Raw genomic sequence first — 21,977 nt, 5'->3', positions numbered from 1 at the left:
ACTCTTGTGACCAGTTTTCAGCTGACATCGGGCTGAAGCCCACTGTTGGCTGACATCTCTCAGGCGGTCCTGGCTGGGGAAAGATCCCAACTTTAAAGTCAGGATCCACCCCAAAGTCTGGAGTGGTGCCTGGCTCAGCTGGGGGCTTAGTGCAGACAGTGGTGACTCTGCTCAGAACAGCTGTGAGACCGATGCTGCATCCACCTAGGGAAGTATGATTTAAAAAAACAAAATCCCATACTTCTCTTTTAATTCATTTTTATTATTCAAAGCAAACTCATCCATCCATGTCTCCATGATTTCCTATCTATTTACTAATGTGAGCTGCATTAAAAATAGCCAGTGTTGATTGAGAGAGTGACATTCCACTTCAGTGCCTGTTACGGCTTTCTCAGTTCTATGAACCCCCGTCACACTGTAAGATAATGGCTGCAGGGATGGTGGGGGATGTTGTAGCAGAAGATGTCCCCTGTGCTGAATTTTTTCTTATTTTTACTAAACTTAAAGAATATGTAAAACCAACATTTCATATTCTTGATATGTTTCCTGCTGTACCATGTAGTTGTATGAATTAGCATCCTGTTCTCTGTATTGCATTGCTTCCTTTGTGTGAAATCCTGGGTGTTCCTAACAGTCTCTCTGCTTTCCTATTAAAAACTGACCACACTAGGCATGAGAACACACTATGTTTAGTTCTCTAGCTTAGCCTGTTCTCCGCCAATATTCAGACTTCTACTGACAACACAACCCCCCCCCCCCCCCCCCGCACAGACAAACACTATGTAGATCAGCATTCTGCTGTTTCTCCTCTCCCAGCTTTTATGCAGCTGATAACAGAGGGTATGTCATTTCTTAAAAAAAAAAAAGGGGAAAAAGTGTATATAATGTTTTTTTATTTTCCCAATCAGTGCTTTTATTTTTGTTTTTCCCACAAAGTTTATTAAGAAAACACAAAGAATACAAAAAGTACAAAGAGATACAATGTGCCAATGAAAATCGCAATGTAAAATAATTAACAAATACCATACATTGAGAGATGCTAAGGTAAACAGACAGAGAAAACGATCTCATGTCGCACATATTATTAATGATATTCGAATAGGGAAGATAACGTATGATCACAGCAAGAGGGAAGGCACATAATAACCATAATAAGGCGTAACATATCCACAAGACGGGTGGGATCAGTTGTATGTTCCCCCATATGTCTTTCATCATATAAAAGCTGCGTAGAGGGGCAGAGGATATGTGTAGAGGCTCTAGTCATCTTATAGAGGAAAGATGGTGTAGGGAGCACCATGCTATCCATGAGGTAGAACGGGGGCTACAATTAGTGGTTAACAGTGTATGAGGAGATGTCCGTGAATCGGATGAAGCGCTTTTGCAGGTTGAGTATGGGTATGGGAGTATGTCGCTTCTCGGCCTTTTGGCTAAGATCAAGTGTAGTATCTGTTCTTATCAGTGTCCAGCAGGGGTGCTCCACGGTCATTCTAGCTTTGCGGGGATGACTGGTTGTATAGTACCCCTGCTGGTATGATGGGGGTCCTGATGGCTAGTACAGGCTGGAACAGAAACCGAGGCGCCCACAGGCTTTTGGGGCCTGGGAGTAATTCCCCCTGGAAAACAGGAGGAGCCCAGTTCCTCCTGATTTGAACGGATCTACCTTGTCTGGCCAGGTGCCGGGGAGGCAGAAAGTCCGCGAACCAGTGCCCCCTGAGTGGTCACCTCAGGAGTGCTCTTAGTAACACTTGGGTGTGGGACCCCAGCGTGTGAAAAGGCACATGGTCACTGCGTTCAAAGCACTTTTCTTGCACAGTGCCTTTAGGACCGGGCCTTTTGGCTAAGTTCTGGGCAATTTTTGCTACAGGCCTCAGGGCCTGGTCTGTGCACAATCTGCACGACCACTTTTTATTTATTTATTTAATTTATTATTTCTCCCACGTTTGTCACTTTCACTTATGTGTGTGTTTTATTTTCTCACAGGATGGAGGGTGTGGGTCCTCGGGCCTACCCTGAAGTCTAGGGGGAGGATGTGTGGCCTTTTGGTTCCTTCCTCCCCTGTCCCTAGGGGGTTTTCTCTTCGGGAGAACCCCCTGGCCAAGTACTGAGTGGCTGGCTTTGGCTGGCCACAAGGAACGGTGGTCCGCAAGGCCTTTTGGCTAGGTGGACCAAATGGGAACCTTGTCCCTGTCAGGAGCTTCGTGCCCCGGGGGATCAGGGTAGAGGTCCATCCCCTTTGGGGGGGGGGGGGGGGGGGGGGGAGGACAAAGTACACCCCTAAGTGCACTTTTTTGTGTGGTGTTTTGCACTTGCACGGTTTTTGTGAACACTTACTGGTTTTTCGTTTTCTCGCACGTTCGCGGACTTAAAGAAAAAAAAAATGGGAGTATGTCGCCTATGGCAGGGGAAAGAGTCATACGGGTAGGAGGAGAAAAGTAAGATAAGACATGGAAAGTAGAAAAGGAGGAAAGGGAAGGTAAAAAGGATGGTGAAAAAAAAAAAGAGTCGGGGGGGGGGGGGTAAGGAAGGTGGAGAAATGGAGGGCCAGAGAGAGGGAAGGAGGGAGAGGGGAAGAAAAAAAAAAGAAGCTCCAGGGACAGAACCGTTACAATCAGCCCCGAAGGGGTGCAATCGGGTGCATTGTAAATGAGTGTGTCTCGCTTTGACCGGCATAAGGGGTAGGAAAGAATTTCTCGACAGCCTTGAAAAGATCGAGGGGTCGATGTGATGAAGAAGGCAATGTGGGAATACAGGAGCACCATGCTTGAGCGCCGGTTCACACTGGTGTGACTTCTCATGCGACTTGACAGATCAAAGTCGTAGGACAAGTCGCACCCTATTGCCGGCTATGGAATGGTTCAAATTGTTGCAACTCCGGTTTGCACCGACTTTGAAAAAGTTTCCTGAACTATTTTTTGCAATCTCATGTGCGACTTGCGCATTGACATCTGTGCATGAAGTCGCACAGATATCGGCAAGCCGCACATGAACTTGCACTGATTTTTAGAAGGGACATGGACTCCTGGGATGTATGACATCATTTGCCTAGGCCCGGAAACCAGAAAGTAACTGAAGAAATGTAAAAAAAAAAGTTTAACACAAGAAACACAAGTAAATATGATATACCTTCCAATCCATTTACTAATGCTAGCAGCATAAGGATTAAAGATTGACAAAGTTGAGAGAGTGAAGTTTGCTTTAATTAACAAAACCTGCAAAAAGTTTCTAAAAACCTTTATTCTAGGCACAATGGATAATGGCAAAAATCCCCAATATCGCCATTATCTTATTATTTTAATATTCTAAATAAAATTACATAAAAACAGAATGTAGGCATGGCTAGCTGCTATTCTCATAGCTTTTCTGTATTATCTGGTGTCCTTCTTCAGCACAACTGGGCTGTAAAACCCCGGAAGCTCCATAAGTGATTTAGTAATGCCACAGGACATTCTCATAGCTTTCATTGCTTTTAAACTGATTTCCAAATAGAAGACAGACTGACACCAAAGTCTGTGTTTTGTTATTCTAAAGTGCACACTAGCATTCCTCAACTGACCCAGAACAAGAAAATTGGAGGCCACTGGGTCAAACATTTGCAGAGTTAGCAATTCCAAGAATACCATTGCTAAATATCTGTTAAACATAATGCTAACCACAAATAAATGATATGGCGTTTCAACAGGAAGTCAGTTTGGGCAGAGAATCACTATGTTGGCGACTAATATTATCACATACGTAGATAGCCTTCTTCAATAAGGAGTGCTACTTAAAGTGTTACTAAACCCACAACAGTAAAATCAGTCTGTATATGCAGTAAAGCATGCTTGTTATACTCACTGTGGAACCTTCCTGTCTTCTCTGTTACTCCCCTTTTTCCCCAAGCGACCACCTCTTATCTCCTGATAAGACAGACTAAACTGTAGGCATTTTGCACATGCTCAGTTTGGTGTGTATTGCTAGAGGTGTGTTTTTTTTCTTGGAAGAGTGCATGTGATCAGCACAGGGCCAATCAGCACTGTCCAGACAGAGGGCAGGGGTTCTGCATCCTCCTAGAACAGAAAGAAAACACCTACAGGCTTTAACCAGTGCTCCGCTGAACACGGATAGAAGTCACAAGACTGCTCTAACTGCCAAAGAGAAAAGGTACTTAGCAGTTTATATTTACTAAAATAATTGCATTTCCATGTTTTGTGTACTGTGGGAGACCAGATATAGCGGATGCAGGGTCCTGGGTTTAGTAACACTTTAAAGTAGAATGGAAGTCCAAAAAACAAAATTGTGAGCAGGCAGGGTCTTTATTACATGCCTGCCGTACCTGGCTCTTTTTTCTTCAATTCAGTTTACATTCCTGGCGCACTGCCCGTGTGCTGGGAAGACTGAACTCCTTCAAATTCTTAGGAATTACATCACCCCAAAATGGCAAAAAAACGGCACCCAGAAGATGTTGGTGAAGGACTTTGCATTCGAACCATAAGGATTGCAGACTTTAGTTCTGCTTTAGATCAAACTCTTTATTATAAAACTTCAAAAGGCCATGTTTAGCTTTAAAAATCCATTAGGGTTATGCATAAGGTTAGGGTGGTCTGAGAGGGCAAAAATCGCAAAAAAGTATTATAGGTCAACACAAATACAAACTCTTACAACAGTAATAATGGGCCCCTAGGTAGGTAGACATGGAAAACTGAAGGGTTACCCATCACTTTCTACAATACATTATGTGGATTCATAAATCCTCCATACAAAGTCTAGAAATAATAAAACGGACCACTTTTTAAGACTTTAAGGGAATCGTTGACTTAAAAATAATCTTTTAGTAGCAATGCTTTTATTGACGCTCCTACTGTATTTTCAAATGTAGACCCACAAAATACATTTCTAAAGCCATTAATCTTTTAGATGGCTGTAGAAAAATGAAGTTCTCTGACCATCCATACACTAGAATGCTATACAAGGAGTAGAAAAGATATTTACAGTTGTCCCTGTGTGTATTTACAGTCAGTTTGATCCTTTCAAAATACAAACCATATTTAACCCCAATATATCCACAAGAGACAAACTCATATACCAATTACACTGGAACAAGAAGAGCAATTGAAACCTGTTCTGTCCTCCTTATGTGTGAAGGTACATAGCTTGACAGACAGCTAAACCTTTCTTGGCAATGAGTTGACAAAGAAGCAACGTCCAACTTTGTCTTTATTGCAAAGATATAAGAGGTGAAACTGAGGAACAGAAAATAAGGCGCTTAGTAACACTGTCTGCCATGTGACAAAGCATATTATACATTACAGTAAGGCAATGCACATATAAACACATGTAAGACATGTAGGTTACATAAAACACAGATGCATAAGATATAGACATGTGTGTAGACGTACCGACGATGCTATTGTGAGCCTGAATGTGAGGGTTGAATCCTACCAGCAGCGTGGTTACCACAGGAATGGAGTCTGTGATGAGGAAATGGCTGCTATGAGCAGGGCTGATGATGTAATCAGAGTTCATAGGCTACAAGCCATGGAAGCTGAAATGGGTCAAACTTCTACTGTGAAAAGATGCAGTGTATACAAACAGCCACTAGATGGAGCAGTTACACAATGAACAGAGAATTACAAACTGATAAGGCATACTAATAATGCCTAATTAACAAAGAACAAATTGCTGAAGGCATGACAAAACCCTTAAAACCTAAAAAAAAACCGACACAAGTGACATTAATCAGATGTACCCCTTGTGCTGCTTTCCTGATTTCTTTGAAATCTTTGTCCTCTGATTTCTCCCACCATACTCTTCTGGCATGGCAAAGGTTAACAGAATTGAGGGAGCCATGACAGGCACTCAAAAGTAGTTGAGTAGTTGACTATGCCTGCCCTCCTCCTCTATTCATACAGCTATGCTGTAGTATAGCTTCTATGAATCAAATCTGATCTATGAATGGAGAGGGAAGACGTTTCAATCATCCACCCATCCTCCATTCAAAGAATCTGTAGTACAGCTCTATGAATGATGGAGCTTCATAGTCGTGCACTCTTAAAACAAAACTAGACTGCATCTGAGTGCCACAAACCAAAAATGCTGTATTTTTAATATTCAAAGCAAACTCACATCCATCCATGTCTCCATGCTTTAGTTTGTTGAGAGATCACATTAAAAAACACCCCCTAGCATTTCTAGATGGCTGTAGCCATCTTGAGTGGCCATCTAGAGTAAGGTTAGATGATTCATGTAGCATTTACTTCCCAGAATCCATCTGCTCTTAGCTCAGGCACGCATGCAGGAGGGTGTGCTTAGCTGAGAACCCCCCCTCCCTCCCTGAAGAGTCCTGGGATGTATGACATTTGTCTACACCTGGAAACCAGGGAGTAACTGAAGAAATATATAAAAAGTTTGAAACAAGTAAATATGATATACTACAGGGATCTTGGATTCCTATCGCCTGACACCCGGGATATGTAGTTCTTTCTACCTTTAGCCCTGGTGTGGGCAAGAAGCAGGGCTCACCTGTCAGGTGCCACTGATTGCTTCCACACAGTGCCAGCCTCTCCGCGCCCACGGCGTGAGGTCTCCCGGACTGAGCTTGCTCACCTGCGGGCCCGGCTCACTGTCGGCTCCCCTTCCCTTCTTGTGCTGACCCGGAAGTGATGTTATGATGTTACTTCTGGGTTCCCGTTGAGAGATTGTAATGGAAACCCCCGGGAAAGAACAATTCCCAGTGGAGCAGAGGGGAGACATCCAGCGTCTTTTAGAGCTTGGATGTCTCAAAGAGAACCTGTCACCAAAAATCATCAGATAAAAAAAAAAAAAAAAAAAGGTAAAAAAAAAAAAAATGTTACCTTCCATTTTTTAACCATACAAAATGGAAGGGAACACCCAAGCACATACCACCCACCCCACAAAAAAAAGCACACGCTGGGGCGCCTTCGCATGAAACCGTTGATTGCGATACACATGTTACGTAAATCGCCGCGTACGCCAGAATGAGAGCAATCATTCTAGCACCAGACCTCCTCCGTAACACTAAACTGGTGACCTATAAGGAACTTTAAAAGTGTTGACCTATAGAAAATATAGGGTACTGAAGTTCATCGCCATTTCACAAATTTAAGGTTTGACAAGTTGGATATCTATTTACTCGATGCAACCTCATCTTTTATATTTTACAAAGAAAAAGGCAATTTATTGCTTTTTTGTGCCCTAAAATTAACTTGCATGTATTTTTTACTGAAATTTTGCGGTAATATCATGCAACATAAAAAATTGGAACTACCACTATTTTATTCTCTAGGGCCTCTGCTTTCCGAAAATATATAATGTTTGGGGGTTTTATGTAATTTTCAGGCCTAAAATTATTTTTTAAATGTGTGCAAAAAACGCAAAAACGGCTCTGGCAGCAAACACACAAAACTGGTTCTGGCAGCAAAAACACAAAACTGGTTCTGGCAGCAAAACAGATAAAGTATAAGCCCTGACCCAACCTTTCCTGACGAACAGCCAATCGGTGATCATTACACTGCAAGGTCTGTCTCCTCCCAGCTAGTCCGCGGGTGCAGTGCTGGAGACAGGCAGGGAGGGGAGGAGGGGATAAACAGCGCAATGTTAAAAATATTACACGTTTAAGTCGCCATAAAGCCTCTTTTGATTTTAAAAGCCCCAGACATTCCTAAAATCACCTCTGATTTAAATATGGTTTTGGTAAAAAAAAAAATTTTTCTAATCTGGACAAGTAGACTGTCATGAGGGACAAGTAGATTGGGGCCCCGATTTAGTTCCTGGACAAGTAGTTTTTTCAAAACTTTCCACACCCCTGTACTATATACTATATTCTAGTTACTAAAGCTAGCAGCATAAGTTATCAAAATAGTCGATGTTGATTGAGAGAGTGAAGTTCCAATTTAGTGAGCGCCTGCCATGCCTCCCTCAGTTCTATCAACCCCCACCACTCCAGCAGCATAAGGGACATATTGGATTTTTTTTTTAATTTTTTTACTAAACTTAGGCATTCATTCTTTCAGTAAAATAGGATTTAAAAAATAAAAATCTTAAAGCAGAACTATTATGAAGTGTCATCAACTCAAGTCTGAGTCCTAGGGACTACAGCACATTGTAGCTGCTGAACACCGTGTTATATTGGGGGGTCCTGCTTTCAGAGTACATTGTTGCAGTGGAGAGGATTCCTCCATCCACCTCGCTTGTGTGAATCTGTTCATTTGTTTTTTCGTTCAGCCCTGAACAAAAAGAATAAAATAACCGTGCTTACCCAGCTTTAGTCACTTGTTTTGGGTAGGACAGTGGCAGATAGTCTGGGTAGTCAGGAATTGTACAGGGGCTGTCAGAAAGGCCTTTTCTAGCCAACCAAGGTAACCGTGGACATGCTGGGCTGTTTCATTTTGGGTGCTGGTGTGCTTTTAGTTTTAATGTCTAACAATTTTACTTTAAAATGCTCTAATTATAATCAACTGAAATCTGATTGGCTGCTCTGGGTAACTGCACTTTGCGCTGTCTCACTGAATAAGCCCAATTGTCTTGTAATCAGACTACATCAAACCCTCAGCTACAGACAGCATCACTACATAGAGAAATATTCAGGAGATGATTACAGCGCATGTTGAAGTAGCTCAAGAGTACTCTTCAATCACAGTATTACTCCTTGGCACAAATAATGAAATGGCCTTTGCGTGTAATAGAATGAGCTACTGTGTTGAATTTACGGGACTGCCTGCAGTACTGGTCATTCCTACTTGTAATTTATAATATATAGCAATTATTAAACCAGCACCAACGGTTATGAGCATTATTTACAGATTAGAAATGCAGCACACCTTCTAATTTACAGCCTACATAATGCTAGCTTTGCACTTTAGAGCACTGTCGGGATTCAGATCTGAAATGATTAGCAGATAGCAACAGCATGATCCACTAATGGCGCTGCCAGCTTCTCTTGTACACGATTCCTACAGATAATCAGAACCTACTGCAGGAGGAGAAACCAATCAAAACAAAAGTAGCATTCAAATGTGAATTAGCATGGCTAATTCACATTTTTAGTATGTCTGGAGCTTGTTGTGTGATCAATAGACTGATAAACCTGAACATGTTGTACTAAATCTAGTGACATATGTTTACAATGGAATAGAAAAAAATGGAAAGTTGTTTTGCAAACTCTTCAGCATTACTTCATTATAAAAGCTGAAAATATATTTAAAATCTAAGCTAAATTCAAAAAAATTTTTTTCAAATATTTTCACATTTATAAATCCCCTTTTTGTGCATCAAATATCTTTACAAATCCAGATATTAACTTCTAAAACTAGCGGTGATATCATCACTGTCTGTTGTGCTATACCTAGCCAGAGCAGAAAGCAGAGATGTAGTAGGGGCTCAGAAGGCCACACCCACTACAGGCTGCCTGCTGAAAACTACAAAAGGAGGTGGAGACAAGACCAGTCAACCTGCACAAGGAGACAGAGCAGCAGTGACTGGTCTTTATTACAGGAAGTTCCTGAACAGAGGAAGAGCTTTACGCTGGATCACTGCACAGGTCTGGATGAATCTCACAAATCACTCCACAGTTCAAGTAACAATATTCATGACTCTTGTATTTAGATAAAATTTGCATTCCCCAGAGTTCAGCTTTAAAGTGGTAGTAAACAACACTGGCACACTTGCACATACAGGTAAGCTTATGATAAAGCTTTCTGTATGTAACAGGAATATATCCTAAACATACAACATTTAGGAGATATTCTCAGTTTCTGCAGCCGGTGACATAACCAGCATATGAATTCCATGCCACGACTGTGACGTCATCACGGCTCGGCCATTCAAGCACCCACAGCCCATGAACCTGGAAGGAAGACATGTTGAAGATGGAAGCCCTTCGTTCTAAGGTATGCAATGAATGCTAGCACATTATGATATTGCCTTGCAGGAGAAATTCTTTTTTTTTTTTTTTTCTTTTTCTTTTTTATGTGGAGAGTTTGCTACTGCTTTAACTAGTAATAATTCAGCTAAAGAACTTTACACTTCTTGCCTGCCAAAATATCATTTTTATTCTCTGTATACATGATAACAGCCTTCAGTTTGTAATTAGGATTTCCCAGAAACCTTATCTACTTGGTCCTGTAAGTGACTGTCTTCTCCCAGAAGGCTGCAAAGTACTCATGTAATTTTTTCCTTTTTCGTTTCTAGTTTTCTTTAATTTTGTTCTTTATTCTCTCTTGGCTCCTGTTTCCCTTACCTTTTTCCCTAAGTTTCCCTTAAAAACATGTAAAAAACTGATGAGGTTCTGCAAAGCATCCCCACAAGTAACATTCATTCATTACTAGAACTATATATATATATTATTAGTACTATAGATTATTTCTTAAGTAGATATTTATTACTTTTTTCTTAAAAGGCACAGAGCACAGCAGACATATTAGATGTAATGACTGGGTATGTAAATGTAATGACTGGGTATGTACACCTAACTAGACTAAACGTTTATAATGTATAATTGTTTTTTGAGATTTTTGGATTTAGGCTCATGAATATTTGTACCTTTCTTAATCTGTCGCTTTAAGTAAAGAATATATATTAAAAAAAAATTTAAATTTAAAGCAGCCCGTTACACTGAAATGTGGCATCTCCTGTAGCATCCCTAACTTTGCTGCACTAGCTTTTAAAAAAATCTTTTGTGAAACACTTGCAGATTTTTACGTGTCTAATCCCTAGTTCAGATATATGCGGCCCTGCAGGTCATGATTTGTGTGGGCACAAGAGCCCATTCATTTGAATGGACTCCCGTGCCGCGGGACACGCAGGGAGAAAGTCCCTGCACTACTTGGAAAATCGCAGCCCGCACGGGAACCGAGGTTCCCATTACGGTTGCCATGTCCAGTGCGGGTGGCGTGCCATTAAAAGTAATGGCACCCGCCTGTGGATCCCACATTCCACTGTGTGGGTGCTGCGGCTGCATGTACTTGTGTGGGCCCCACAGCAGCACCACCCGCACAGATGTGAACCAGGGGTAAAGAGGCATGTCAGGAGTGTAGCTTGTCCTTTTACAAAACTGGGAGTGATCACTTGATGAAAGTAGAGGCCAAACTTTCAACATAACACTCTTTATGAAAATATTATATGTAAAAATATATGGATTCAGCAGAAAAACACCCCTAAAAATAACTTAATCAAAAGCACACGTACAATGCTCTGCGATTCAGTCACAGATAGCGATGAGCTCAGGCATGTTCAGATTCTAGTCTGAAACCAGCTGAGCTATCCTGCCAAGAAGCTGTCACTGCACACTGCCAATCATAAGCAGTCTAGGCATTCCCTGCTCCACACAAGTGATATGTATAGTCACAGATATTAAATAATTGTTAGACATGCTACCTAAATGAACACAAAAATATCTTCCCCTAAATGTGCACATTATCCTATATCTGTCAGGAAGAATAAACTGCAGTACCTCTACAAACAGGCTGTAGAAAAAAAAAATGTGTTTAATCACTAGACCGTACTGATCCCTAGGGGTACATTTGAGCAGATGTTCTCAAAAGGTAACGGTTTTGCTGGGGTATAATTTGAGAGTAATGTAATGTAAGAGCTGAAAACACTACTTTTTCTGGAAAAAGTACAATTACAGACTACCTTAGTTGTTGGTCACATAGTAAAAATCTGAGCAATTGGTCACATGATCTCCGTTCCGATCCAGGTTTTGATCAAAATCACCAGATCAAATGCATAGACATTTGATTATATGCAAGTAGCACCGTTAGTAGCATTTGCTCCTGAAAAAGTAAGAACCACATTCCTTCTCTTCATCCATTACAGCTGTTATAACAGCTGTATAATAACATTAGAGTGACAGTATGCTTTTAAATGCCTACAGTATTGGACACAACCCAAAATGGGAGATATATACACACATAGGAGGTTGATGCGCGTGTCCCTTAATCAAATTGTTTGGGTAGGCTCTCATACTACATATGCACATGCACAGAACAATTGTAGTCTAAAGGCCTGGTTCACCCCTATGCAGGTTGCAGTTGATGCTTTTCCCAGTGTGTTTTGCAGTTTTTCACACACGCTATAATGCGTTTTGCATTTTTGGGAGGTGTCTGTTGTCTTGTGGGAGAAACCAACAGAAACGTACTGTGATTTGATGCATTTCTGCTGCATTTCCATTGAACTCTATGGAACCAAAATTAAACCTGCTGTGAGAAAAGAAAAGTCCCTGACCCTTTCCAAAAAACACATCAGTGGAAAATGCACAGATGTGAACGGAACGTGACCCTGCAAAACTGAAAACTGCATAGGTGTGAATTAGGCCTTAGCGATCACCCCTCCTATCCTTTACACAGGACAGTTCACTCAGATTTTTCTACTCACAAAATAACCACCATCTTTGCAAATAATAAAAATTCCACCTATAGCTATAGCAATCAATAAAACACTTACATATACAACTACCATAAAAAAAAATAGATAAAGAATACTATTGTGTAAAACCTGTTTAAAAAAGCATTGATAAAAAACATTAAAGTGATATTAGAGGCAATTAAAAAAATAACACGTTATACTTACCTACTCTGTGCAGTGGCTTTCTATAGAGTAGCCCCAATCTTCCTTTTCTGGGGTTCCCTGCTGGCTCTCCTGGCCCCACCCTTCCTGCCAAGAGCAGCTTGCTATGGGGGCACCCAAGTAGGCTAGTTTCCAAGCCGCTGCTCTGCATGTCCATTCACTCACTCTCTCTCCTCATTGGCTCACTAGCTGTGATTGACTCCTGCTGCTCTTTCAGCCAATGAGGAGGGAGACTCCCCATAGAGCTGAGGCTCTGGTGCACTTTGCTGGATTGGAGGGGACTCAGGTAATTATTGGGGGGGGGGGATGCTGCACACAGAAGATTTTTTACCTTTATGCATAGAATGCATGAAGGTAGAAAAACCTTCAGCCTGTACAACCACTTAAGTATCTATGCTTTTTAAAAAGATTGTACACAATAGAACTTGTGTTCATGATTTTTATAATACGTCTAAACAGATTGGGTCCTTTTAGCTATTTTTTATGGTATTTTTATATGTATGTGTTTCATTGAACTCTCTGGATGGACTTTTTGAAAACCATATCACTCTGTAAATTCTTCTGAGAACAAACACGGGTCCACGGTAACATTGTGGCAGCCGGCATCAGTGGATCTGAATAGATAAGGTCCACACCCAGTGTGGCAGGTTGATATGTACATGAAAGAAAAAACATCCTGAGTGCAATTTTAAATAAAGGCCGATTAGTTTTTACATATTCCACAAGGAGAAGTGTCATTTTTCTTTTCTTATGAGCCTACATAGAGAGGATGGAGGAGTGTTGGGGACCAGGACATCCAGAAAGCTGATCTGGAGAGGAAAGGGTGCATGCACCTGCACTGGAGAATAATCAGCACTGAGAATAAATGTGAAAGAAAGAAAAAAAAAATCTTAGTCTAGGTTCACACCTATGCGTTTTCCGTTGCGTTTTGCAGAAACGCACAGCCGTCCATTTAACATGATTTCCTATGGGACAGGTTCACATCTGAACTTTTTGGAAAGGGTCAGGGACTTTTTTAAAACACAAAACATTGCATTTTTGGTTCAATAGACTTCAATGGAGATGCTGCAGAAAAGCATGTATTGTGTCTTTGAAACGTTTTTGATGTGTTTTGCGTTTTAATCTGCCCAGCAACAAGTTGGAAAAAGAAAAACACATCAAAACCGCATGTGCAAAAACGCACAGCAAAAAGCACTGCAGAAACGGATCAAACACAAACTGCATAGGTGTGAACCTAGCTTTAGAGAGTGTGGAGAAGTGTTGAGAACCTCAAGTAGCCAAAAAAAGCGTCTGGACAGGAAAGGGTATATTTACATTCACTGAGAAACAACCTGGAAGGAATTGGGAGACAGACTGAGAAGAAAGACTCAGACGCACAGAGGGTGATTTACTAAAACTGGAGAGTGCAAAATCTGGTAAAGCTTTGCACGATAGCCAATCAACTATTAAAGCGGAGCTCCACCCAATAAGGGGAAGTTAAACTTTAAGCCGTTGTCCCCCGCTCATTAAGGATTGGCACCTTTGGGGAGCGGGTACCCGAATTTGACAGGTACCCGTTCCCACTTCTGCTGCGATCGCCTAAGTGATCGGAAGTGGAAGTTGTCCTCCCCCCTCCCTCCCTGTAGTATTCTGGGACACATGACAGGTCCCAGAAGACTATGGGGCCATTCAAAGTGCAGCGCTTCTCACGCATGCGCAGTGGGCACCCGGTTGTGAAGCTGCAAGCTGTCACAGTCGGATGCCCACACTAAAGATGCCGGCGCCAGGGAGAGAAGACGGACGGTGAAACCAGCGTTGGTGAAGACACCGCTGGACTGAGGGACAGGTAAGTGTCTGTATTTTAAAAGTCAGCAGCTACAGTTTTTGTATCTGCTGACTTTTTTTTTTTGTTTAAGTGGAACTCCGCTATAAGTTCACCTTGTTCAATTAAATTTTGACAAAAAAAAAAAAAAACTGGAAGCTGACTGGTTTCTATGCAGAGCACAACCAAATTTTGCACTCTGCAGCTTTAGTAAATCAACCCTACAGGAACAGAGATCTGCAAACTACAAACTCAAACTAAACTAGATGAACGTTTTTTTATGGTTTCATGTTTAAATGGTGACTTTATATTTCTGCAACTAAATGATAGCAGCCACACATATTAAACAAAAACTGCATATATAAGGATAAGAAAAGAAGGTTATTTTTGCATCCATTTTTTGCATACCCAGGGGCTGTTTTTGTATCTGACCATAGATATCAGAGTGCACAGTGTTGTGTAAACAGCCAGAAGAATGATTGTTAATCCTACCTGTTTTTTTATGGGATAGGATCAGGGATCACTTGGAATATCTGAAAGATCAAAATACACAATGCTTAGTGCAACATAAGAGGTTGTTTCTAAAGCTATAGGTGGTATTACAATGATTTGCAAAGATGATGGTTTTGTGCGTATTAGAGTCTGAGTGAAAAGTCTTGTGTAAAAGATTGGAGGAGTGGTCGCTAAGACTACAATTGTTCTGTGTATGTGGGAGTAAAGTGAGCAGAGCAGTGATTGTAGCGATCCCTAAAGGTGTGCGCTGATATCGAAATAATTATAGTTCTTTTTGACAACGTGCTTTTTCACGAAACGCGTCAGTGAGGAGCCTTGCCGTGCTGACGTCATGGCCCTGAGGCCGCATGGTAGGCCGGCGGCCATCTTTACTGCTGTATTAGTGCTCTGTAAGCTTACAACTACGATTTCATTGCATAACTGGAATTTTTTGCCAATAATATAATAAAAAATACTACACTATCCAAAATACTTTTGTTTGGTGGCTTGAGACATTTAAGGTGGATTACTACCCGTTTGGCAACCAATTTCCATGGTGGAGATGCATAGGAGGAGCTGTCCCTGTATGCTGCGAGGGTCCGGTCTGTGAGGTCTGGAGTGCCTTTCCTGTGTGCTGTGTACAAGTGGAGCCCCCTGTCCCCGCCAGAATCCTGATGACCACCAGTGTTTCTCGGATATTATTACATGCACATTAATATTGCGCTTCCGGTGAGTGCAAGTATACTTCAATCCCTTATCACAGAAGTCACGAGCACGGAAATTTGATGCATCACTTTATGGACTGCTTATATCTCAAGATATCTCCAATTGCCATCTAATTTATTGCAATTTTATACATTTGCTATTTTATATATTTGCCATTTAATATATCACTTAATGTGATACTGTTCACTTATTTATCATCCATTCACTTTTTATCTCGTCACTCACTGACGACACTTTTGTTACACTTTCTTAGCGCATTTATTTGTGCCTTACCTTATGCACTTGTCACTTTCTCATAATTTTCAGTATTTAGCTCTGCATTTTATGTTCCTAGGTGTATTGTAACACTGACAGAATAGCAACAAAAAATTCAAAAGAAATGCATGTCTAACAAATTATGCACTGATTTGCATGTTCATGAGGGAAATAAGTATTTGATCCCCTTCACAAAACATGACTTAGTAGTTGGTGGCAAATCCCTTGTTGGCAATCACAGAGGTCAGACATTTCCTGTAGTTGGCCACCAGGTTTGCACACATCTCAGGAGGGATTTTGGCCCACTCCTCTTGGCAGATCTCTCCAAGTCTTTAAGGCTTGGTGGCTAACGTTTGGCAACTCGAACTTTCAGCTCCCTCTACAGATTTTCAATCGGATTAAGGTCTGGAGACTGGCTAGGCCACTCCAGGACCTTAGTGTGCTTCTTCTTGAGCCACTCCTTTGTTGCCTTGGCCATGTGTTTTGGGTCATTGCCATGCTGGAACACTCATCCATGACTCATTTCCAATGCCCTGGGAGGCAAGAAGAAGGTTCTCACCTAAGATTTGACAGTACATCATCCCTTTGATGCGGTGCAGTTGTCCTCTCCCCTTAACAGAAAAATACCCCCAAAGCAGAATATTTCCACCACCATGTTTGACAGTTGGGATGGTGTTCTTGGAGTCATAGGCAGCATTCCTCGTCTCCAAACACGGTGAGTTGAGTTGATGCCAAAGAGCTCGATTTTGGTCTCATCTGACCACAACACTTTCAACTAGTCCTCCTCTGCATCATTCAAATGTTCAGTGACAAACTTCAGATGGGCCTGGACATGTGCTTTCTTGAGCAGAGGGACCTTGTGGGCACTGCAGGATTTCAGTCCTTGTCGGCGTAGTGTGTTACCAATTGTTTTCTTGGTGACTGTGGTCCCAACTGCCTGGAGATCATTGACAAGATCCTCACACGTAGTTCTGGGATGCTTCCTCACTGTTCTCATGATCATTGACACTCCACAAGGTGAGATCTTGCATGGTGCACCAGACCTAGAGATGACTGACAGTTGTTTTGTGTTTCTTCCATTTGCGAATGATTGCACCAACTGTTGTCACCTTCTCACCAAGCTGCTTGACGATAGTTTGGTAGCCCAGTCCAGCCTTGTATAGGTCTACAATCTTGCCCCTGACATCCTTGCACAGCTCTTCGGTCTTTGCCATGGTGGAGAGTTTGGAATCTGATTGTTTGCTCCTGTGGATAGGTGTCTTTTATACAGGTAACAAAATTAGATTATCAGCACTCCCTTTAAGAGACTGCTTCTAATTTCAGCTTGTTACCTGTATGAAAGACACCTGGAAGCCAGAAATCCTGCTGAATGATAGGGGATCAAATACGTATTTCCCTCATGAACATGCAAATCAGTTGCTTATTTGTTAGACATGCATTTCTTTTGAATTGTTTGTTGCTATTCTGTCTCTCAGTGTTACAATACACCTACCATTCAATTTGTAGGCTGATCATTTCTTTGTGAGTGGGCAAACATTCAAAATCAGTAGGGGATCATATACTTATTTCCTTCACTGTAATCTAATTAATGTGTAGGACTCTTTCACAGTGTTTGCTGTAAGAATTTGCTGCTCTGTGAAAAGGCTGCTTACTTACAGAACAGTAAAAAGAAACAAGAGTTGTTTGTCTGTATTGGGAAACCCATTGAGGGTCACCCTGTTAATCAGGAAATGAACTGAATTTAGTTGGTGGCTTGGACATGCAGGTATATTGTTTATTTTATGCTACGGACTTGCTGTACAATGTGCAGAACAAACCTGCTTGAATCGTTTCTGGGTTTCCCTGTCTCATTTGTAGTATACCACTGCCAAAATAATGGGAGAACTCTTCACAGGACTGAGATTGAGCTCTGCAGTCACTTTTGCACCAGTTGTTTTCATATTCCAGGTCAAAATCCTGCACAATGTCCTTTTGTCTCTTTTAATCAGTTGACCATGTCGACCTCGATTATGCTTATCAGATGACATTTTCCCAGAAACTGTATATGCCGCCAGAACGTTTGATACTGTACCTCATGTCTTGGCAAATAGATTGGCAACTTCAATCACAGTCACCTGCCAAGCAGGCACCAGCAATTTGCCCTCTTTTAAGCTTAGTATGCTCTGACACGTCTCTTTATTACTAGCAGCGCATGCCGTGAATGACGAAAGTGAGGCTTTCCATCTGTTAGCTAGGTGTCTCATCACACAGCGGAAGCAAAAGAATGTTACATCACTTCCCCTTTCAACACGAAACATGTCATTACTTTCACACCTGCAAATCATGTACTGTTTCCATTATTTGTCTAACTCCTGTATATATCTATCTATATATTGAAATAACATGCGTCAGGGAAGCTTGGACCTTATTTTATGTGCAGTCACTTACAACTAACCTTTAATCCAATCTTGTCAGCCTTGAAAGATCACAAGATAATCATCTTCACCATGTATCAAGTTGACAAGAACTTCTTTCATAAGACTACCTGAAATATGGGAAAATGGAAAAGCTAGAGAACAAGAAGCATCTCCCAATAGCATATAATCAATTATAATATGTTATTTTAGGTGCTCAAATGTGCAGACTAGAAAGTAACGGAGAATATACAGGTGTCAGCTCAATGCTTCAAATCAGATACGGATCAAGTCAACAGCCACTTTTCTTCCAGCCACCCTCATGATTTTGTATAGAGAAGGTCAAAGTGAAGGATAGGTTATTGGTATAAACAGCTGACACCCATTAAAAAATTACTAGGGCCAAAAAGAACGCTGAAAGTCGTCCAAGGAAGTGAATGCTACCTATTCAAGCAGCCTAATTCCATACTTACACAGATGTGCTTAAGGGGTTTGGGATCTGCCAGAAAGCTGTGACACATTTGAGTACACTCAGGAGTTTCCTGAGTATGAGTATAGATATCGCAGGTGTGAGATCCCAGATCTGGAGGTGTGTGCACATGGGAGAAGATCCACCGCCACCCCGTGTGCGCACATGTGCCGCAGGTCTCTACCTGGTCCTAAAGGCACGAGCCAGATTTTTAAAGATTGCAGTGCCAAAATTTCGTGGGACTGAAGTCCCTCTTTAACTGCATGCTGTCCTGTCACAGTAGATTTACCATGATAGGGTGGCAGATGCAGTCTAAGCCACATAAATAAACATTGTGAACCTGCTTCCATGTTTGGAGCACGGGCATGCAAGCCCGCTGCTGTCTTGCTCTGAGTTTGGACACAGTGAGATTTTGTCAGGTCCTGGCCAAAAATCATTGGCCGGAACCTGCTGATTGGCTGTGTCCAATCACTGTACAGAGCAATTTGTTTACAAACACAGAGTATGTGGCTGTTTCTTCTCCCTGCAAAGCAGGGAGGAAAAAAAAAAGAAGCAAACTCTCTTTTCTCTCTAAAACCAGTATACATTACACATTGTTAGACACACAGTTAATCCTTTGATTGCCCCTTAAAGTTAACCCCTTCCCAGCCAGTGTCATTAGTACAGCAACAGTGTACAGTATTAGCACTTATCACTGTATTAGTGTCACTATTGATGTCAGCTAGTGTACCTCCCAGCAAGCATCAGCTAGCGCCAGATTACCCACCGCACTATCACAGTCCCACTAGAGGTTGCTGATCACCGCCATCACCAGTATAGTGTCATAGATGCGTAAATTTCAGTATATAACTTAGTTTGTAGACACTATGGGGGTTATTTACTAAAGTTGGAGAATGCAAAATCTGGTGCAGTTCTGCATAGAAACCAATCAGCTTCCAAGTTTTATTGCCACAGCTTATCTGAACAAGCTGAAGTTAGAAGCTAAGTGGCTACAATGCACAGCTGCACCAGATTCTGAGTGCTCCAGTTTTAGTAAATTTCCCCTAAAACTTTAGGACAAGCCAATTAATAAACATTTATTGGGATTTTTAACCTAGGACATATAGCAGGATACATTTTGCCTTAAATTTATGAAGAATTTTTATTTTTTGTTTTTTTCTGGTTATGTTTTATAAGAGAAAGTAGAAAATGTCTTTTTAAATTTTTTTTTGTCTTTTTTCACTTCAATAATAAAATATAAAAAACCCAGTGGTGATCAAATACCACCAAAAGAAAGCTCTGTGTTAAAAAAAAAAAAAAAAAAAAAAGACAAAAATTTAATTTTGGTAGTGTTGCATGACGTCGCAATCACCAGTTAAAGTAGTGAAGTGCTGAATAGATAAAAAAAAAGCCCTGGTCACGAAGGGAGGGAAACCTTCTGGTGATCAAGTAGTTAAAACAGAACTTCTCCTGAAAAGGGAAGTTCTACATATCCTCCTCCCCTCTTCTCTCACCTATTTTTCACAAGCACCTGCTCCCACTTCCATTGGGTGATACAGGTGGAAGTTTGGCCCCCTGCCCACAACCTCCTAGGATACATCACAGGTTCTTGAAGACTGCGGGACTATTCACAGGGTGCTGTGTGGCTCATGAATGTGCAGTGCGGAGTCAGCTGTACAGCCACAGAGAATCACAGCCGGCTTCCCACAGTTAACATGGTGGTGCCGGGGACCTGAAGCCTGCTGAAGAATCGGCCCGGGAAAGGACAGTTCCCAAATATCACCAAAACTGTCCTCTCAAGACCTCCTGCTCTCAAGTTCCTTTGTCCCCTCCTCCCATGCTCATCCCAGGACTTCTCCAGAGCCTCTCTCATCCTCTAGAACTCTCTACCTCAGTCTGTCTATCTCCTACTCTGGCTGCCTTTAGGCAATCCCTGAAAACCCTTCTGTTTAGGGAAGTCTATCACACCTCCAACTAACTGAACCTCCGTCAGCATCTGCCCCACAGTTTTAACCTTTTGTACCATTTGCCTGTCCCTATTAGATTGTAAGCTCTTATGAGCAGGACCCTCTTGTATTGTATTATAACTGAATTGTCTCCCTTGAACTTGTATAGCGCTGCACAAACAGTTGGCGATATATAAATCCTGTATACAGGGGCGGACTGACCATTTGGAAACTCGGGCACGGCCCGAGGGCCCGGGGTCAGTAGGGGGCCCCATGAGATGCCCCTGGTGCCTTTTTCATAGGCTTTTTTTTAGTTTGAGCAAGGACACAGGGGCCCCATGATCCCCTATTGCCCGGGGGCCCCATGAGTTGTCAGTCCGCCCCTGCCTGTATAACAATAATAATACCTGGGCAGGTGAGTGTCTATTAACAGACAACAGCAGCTGTAGTATTTGTATCTGCTGACTTGTCATTTATTTAAACCTGACTGACGCTCATCCCCCCGAAATATAGGAACACAAGGGAGGAAATAGGGACAATGGGATTTGATTGAAAATAAGACTAAGTTCCCAGCTGCTGGTGGACTAGAAAAGCCACCCTGACAGGCTGGAAATGCTGGTATTTGTAGTCCCACACCTGTAGAAAACATGCACCTTCTATATCTATACACCGGAAAGACATCACACAGATCACTAACCTCCCTCCACCTCGGATCACACCATTCCAGCAACATGCCGGTATCAGGTGACCAGATGACATTGCTGACTTCCGGGTCCCTGGCGTCATAATGTGGGGCGTGGCTGTAAAGCATTTCACTTGACTGCGATGTAGATTTGGCTGCAGACTGGAGCTCCACTTTCGACAGGAAACATGTGACCTCCACCCCACTTAAAAAAAATAAACGTCAATGTATCAAACAACCAAGGACTGCAGAATGAACTCCAACTGTTTTTAATGAACTGTATTGTAACAAACAATTAATAGACACAACTCGAGAAAGTGGAGGTCGCATGTTCCCTTTCGAGTGGAGCTCCAGCCTGCAGCCATTGGTTGTTTTAAAGTTCATTTTAAAAAAAGGTGGATTGGAGGTCACATGCTTCCTGTGGAAAGTGGAGCTCCAGCCTGCACCCTCTCCAAACACCGGCAGGCGGAAAGCGCGAGCTAGCAGTAGCGTCCCTAGCAACCAATGAGTGTCTTTAAGCACTTCCACTCCGTCGAGTCCCAGCGCTGTTAGGATGAGGACGTGTATGTGGTTATGGAGTGGCAGGTCGGCGGACCAATGGATTATGAAGCCTGCACAAGTAGGTGGATATATAGGCGGGGTTATTCTAATTTATGGGTGTAAGAAGGAG

The 21,977-nt window shown here is 42.0% G+C and overlaps 1 protein-coding gene and 1 pseudogene across 5 annotated transcripts in view; one reads left to right on the top strand and one right to left on the bottom strand.

Annotated features, from left to right (window-relative positions):
- The window catches only part of OXNAD1 (oxidoreductase NAD binding domain containing 1), a 112,434-nt gene extending 90,980 nt beyond the window's left edge, over positions 1-21,454 (bottom strand). Inside the window, exons 1-3 of one of the 5 annotated variants that reach the window (XM_089660002.1) lie at positions 21,323-21,454; positions 18,266-18,362; positions 14,858-14,898 (exon numbers count right to left, since the gene is read on the bottom strand). The gene's annotated coding sequence lies outside the window, so the exon portion shown is untranslated. The remainder of the gene's footprint in view (positions 1-14,857; positions 14,899-18,265; positions 18,363-21,322) is intronic. The other 4 variants (XM_089660000.1, XM_089660003.1, XM_089660001.1 and 1 more) reach the window with 4 other exon arrangements.
- On the top strand, positions 1,411-1,573 carry LOC149438310 (U2 spliceosomal RNA; annotated as a pseudogene).
- Positions 21,455-21,977: the final 523 nt, after the last annotated feature.

This window comes from Staurois parvus, unplaced genomic scaffold, assembly GCF_062004578.1.
Source record: "Staurois parvus isolate SC_StPar_1 unplaced genomic scaffold, SC_StPar_1.0 ptg001194l, whole genome shotgun sequence".
NCBI lineage: Eukaryota > Metazoa > Chordata > Amphibia > Anura > Ranidae > Staurois > Staurois parvus.
This window is presented reverse-complemented; position numbering and strand designations above follow the sequence as displayed.